The following is a 5,000-nucleotide window of genomic DNA, read 5'->3' on the forward strand; positions in this document are numbered from 1 at the left end:
AAAGCAGCCGAATTTCCCCACTTAGCTAACTGAGGGAAGCCGGGAACGCCCTCTTATTAATCAAATTAAGCTAGGCGCCCCCATATGCGACCCCGTTGGAGAAATGGAGATTAAAATGTTGAGGCAGGTGGACGGTATCTTGCTAAGGATCTTAACAAGTCTTTATAGTTAAGGGAAAAAGGAAAGTCCTTAGTTTTATAGTTTGAGCTGAGATATGCACTTCATTTTTGTCATTGAAGCTTACTCGGGGAGGAAGCCTGCAAACTATACTTTGTTGTTCTTTTTCTTGTTCTTGTTAGGTGGTTAGAAAAGGTTTATGGAAATGCTTAAAAAGTCTGAAAAAGGTGTTTGACGTTGAGTTAAAGATACAGGAATTTTGGATAGGATTTTTATTATTTAATTATTTCTAATAAAATATAGCATATTTGTTTAATATGCAAGTTGTAAATTTGACGCACGCGTTGGTTAATACTAATGGTCTAGTTTCGGAGTTGTGAAATATGTTTGTTTAATAAGCTCCTGGGTCAGCAAGCACCCAGTGCTATCTGGCACCTCTTCAGCATCAAACAGCACTTGTCAGTGCGATCACCTGTGACTTTCTGGGTCGCTGGCGACACGTGTCCAAGAAATGGGAAGTTCCATCTCAAGGGATTCGAAAGCATGGAAGTTTTGATTTAGATGTGTCCCTTTTGATACGTTTTGCATATTATATCTTGAAAAAATGTCAAAGGAAGGAGAATTTTTTTTTATATAATTTTAAAAGATTAATGCTGTTTCGTACATACACTATTATATATATATATATATATATATATATATATATATATATATATATATATATATATATATATATATGATGTGTGTGTGTGTGTGTACTGTAAATGAATTACAAATAGTACGAAACAAAGGACGAAATAGTCACCCGCTCTAGACCTTTGGTATTTAACCAAGGCGTGTATTTAATTTGCAACTACCAACTGCATCAAAGCAGGTAAAATGTTACGTAATGCTGAGAGGAGAAAGGGAAGCAAAAGAGAGGTTTAGAGGCGGCAAATATAAACGACAAACAATGAGGGAATAAACAGTAAACATCGAGGGAAGAGTGGAGAAGGGTCCCCATAAAGAGTATCAAAGAGCTTTGACATGGCAGATAGGGCACGAAAGAAAGAATGAGAAGAGAGAGAGAGAGAGAAAGGGGGGGCGGAGGGAAGGGGTAAAAGGGAGATGGAGATGACATGATAGATTAACGAATAAAGAAACATCTGAATACAAAGAGAACAGAAACGTTAAACAAAGACTTGGATATATTTATTATTGAGGAAGGTTGAATTCATTCTCGAGTGATGTGACGCAGATTATGATTCAATGTTTAGATGATACTTCTAACTTAACAGTAAAATTAAGTTGATCAAGGCGATGGTATTAGTGCGCTTATCACTTACAGGAAGTGCTACTGTGCTCTCTCTCTCTCTCTGTCTTCTTCTTCCTTACAGATGGTCCGACGCTCTTTTTAGGAGCTAGAGACATTTCTGAGAACTTCCGAATTGTGCGCTTGCAACAGATGTTGTTGCTCTTGTAAGGGTCATTAGTTGGTACCGAAGTGCAATGCAGCAGGTTCAGATGTCGTTTATTCCAGAAAGTGGGGAAAGAACAAGAGGTATTAACCCGTCCCCCGCCCCCCTCTCTCTCTCTCCTCTCTCTCTCTCACACACACACACACACACACACGCGCGCACACACACACAACGGACGTATATACATTAGTATTCGTTACTCGATCTTTTAACTGTATTAGATTTTTGTCATTCCTTTTACTGATTATTATTATTACTTTTTTTTTTTGCATATGTCACAAATTCCAAATTTTATCTCGAGATATTTAACAACCTCAAGCAGTACTTCAGTTCTAATGCCTTATTGCAAAGGATTTTGAGTATATTTATTTATTTTTTATCATAATTTTTTTTTATTTATTTATCTATTTTGCAGAATACGGCGCAAATTCCAAATTTTATCTTGAGATATTTAACAACTTCAAGCAGTATTGAAGTTCTAATGCCTTATTTATTTATTTATTTATTTATTTATTTATATTGTAGAATACGGCGCAAATTCCGAATTTTATCTTGAGATCTTTAGACACTTCAAGCAACAGTTCTGTTCCAATTCCTTATTGCCAAGAATTTTGAGTAATTTCATGGTATAAGAATCTAGTGCAATGATATCGGGAGTTTGACTTCGGAGACACATTTTTATAGGGTGTTTATTACTCAAAGGATTATCAAGGAGAGGAATAGAATTAAATAAACTAATGATGAACACATAAAAGATTCAACGTTGACTGCATGAATTTTCGTCTATAGCAATAGGTTTTGTTTTGCTTTTATTACTGCAAAGAGTAAATACTAAAAAACCAGCCCCATTAATACAACGCCCCGAGTATCATACTTAACCTCGCTCGGAATTTAGTATCTCATCCTATGACCAAAAAGGTCACCATTTTCCCTTTCCATCATCGAGATGAACTTTAATACCCCATCGTACCAACCCAAAGAACTTATATATGCCAAAGACGAAAGAAGTTCATGATCCTCTTAAGGGGACAAAAACTTAGTGTCCAACTATCCATGCAAACTCATTTAAACAAAAAAAAAGTTTAATCCTCTACTTAGGAATCTTTGGAGATTAGTTGCTACCATAAGTGGATGACTACATCGCGCAGGGATGAATTCGATAAGAGAGCTCTCTCCTTCAAGGGTAATCTCACTTCCCCACTAAAAGGCACGTTGCTTTTTTCCATAAAATGACGAGATTGGGAGACGCCAGGAGACTTGACGAGTTGATGAGGAACTGACTAAGAGGGAGGAGCATCTCCTCACTGACTCCTGTTCTTTCTCAGCTGCGTTCCTCAGCTCATTTTCACTTTTTGCTTACTTGGGGAGTAAGCCTACAAATTACATTGGTGTCGTTGGGGAAGGGGAGGTCGTAAGAAAAGTCTGAAAAGGTGTTTCGCGTTGAGTTAACGTTATAGGAATTTTAGGATAGGACATTTATGATTTATTTATTAGAATGAAAATGTAAAATATTAAAAATGTACGCATTGAACAGTACAGAAAAATTATTTCTAATAAAGTATATAGTATCTTTTTCATTTTCGTTAGTGAAACAACGGGCTCTTTCCGTAGATTTTATCACGTTTTGATTTATTTGATGCGCTCAATTTAGAGGCAATATATCTATGCAGTTATTTTGTGTTTCCACTTATAACTCAGAATATATGTCGTTTGTTGAACGTCTTCATATAGTCATCACTGAGTTCTTGTATTGCCAACTTCAAATTTGTGTATGTATGTGCGTGCAAAACGATTATGTGTACACAGTCCAGCAGCAAAACTGCTCTCTGCTGTGGGACGTTTACATTTTTACTTTTCATTCAAGTAATATAATTTCCAGGTTTCGTTACTCCAGAAACTTCAGCCAACATTTATAATAAAGCCGCAAAGTTAATCTGCGAAGGTTCGTTATTGGAAAAGTTCTTGGAAATATTTTAGTTCCATATCGCTATCTCGCTTCGATTTCCCCGACTCGTCTTTGAAAGCAATCTTCGATAAACGTAACTTCTCTTTCCTTTCTTCTGTTTTCAAATAACATTGTGACGTTTAAAACAGTTTCGCTATATTGGCCTTTAAGAATTAATAACCGTAACAACTATCCGCTTGACGTTCTTCAGACCTGAGCTAATTCTCGTATCATAAAAACAAGAATGTTTTTACCATTATGAAAATATCTTACTATATTGAATTTTCCAGAAACGGTCGAAGGTGAAGGGTAGTAATTTCAATTTCATTCCTATCAAATTCCAGGCTCTCGTACAAGTTAATAGCATTTTATAGAATAAAAATACTTACAACGATATAAATTTTATGCCGGGTCGGTCAGAATCTCTCTCTCTCTCTCTCTCTCTCTCTCTCTCTCTCTCTCTCTCTCTCTCTTCTCTCTCTCTCTCAATCTTTACGAGCTTACTACCAAAGCGGCTCAGAAATTTCAGTAGGGTATAGATTTGTCTACTTTTCTAACACAGCATCCTGTGTGATGGAATCGTTGTAAGTCATTCCAATTTTTCCAATTTACAAATAATTCCCAAAGAATAAAGCCTCTCAAATTCACCGTCAGTCATTGGTATTTAGTTCGTCCTTCGATACAAAAGTCCATAGCAGTTTTTGATTGATAACATAAGAAATCCTTGCCATAACATATAGGAGTCTGTGATTATACTACACATGGCTTTAACAGAAGAAATTGCATTGATGAATTGGCAAACACTTTTACATTAAGATTTTTTTTTTTTTACCTGGGCTCACATTTCATTTTTTGTAATGGTGATTAAGAAAGAATATCTGCACATGGTCCTGTACTTTAGTATAAGACTAGAGATGTCAAACTTAATAAAAGCTGCATCCACCTACGACAAGATTACTTGTCAACGCAGACATGTTCTTTAACGTTCTTTTTACCCACGTATACTATATATATAGTACTGCCATCATGTTATAGAGTTAAATCGAGAATTGATGTAAGGATTGACCTACAACAAATCATCGTACCTTACAAAATGTTCCATAAATAGTTCGATACATCATCTCCAAGACGCGATACCTTTTATCATCAACCCTGAGGGTAGAAGCTCACACCATTTCCATACAGACCGCATCTTCCGCTGTTGATAAAGGGGCACAATTTATGACGTCGTATTTACTTAACGTGGGTCCATATTTCACACTAGTCGGAAATTAAGTCAGATTTGTGGACTTCTTTTCACCAAAAGAGCAAGGTGCCTACTGTGGTTTGACCTTGCGCGCGCATTCATCATTTCAGCTCTAACACCATTGCGTAGACTTCCTAATCCATTTGTCTTAACGTCCATTCAAATTTCATTAAGTTATGCATTATTTTCTATTACTATTATATTGTTATTCAATTGGCGGTGTTGATGGTTGGGG

Source organism: Macrobrachium nipponense, chromosome 10 (assembly GCF_015104395.2).
Source record: "Macrobrachium nipponense isolate FS-2020 chromosome 10, ASM1510439v2, whole genome shotgun sequence".
Lineage (NCBI taxonomy): Eukaryota > Metazoa > Arthropoda > Malacostraca > Decapoda > Palaemonidae > Macrobrachium > Macrobrachium nipponense.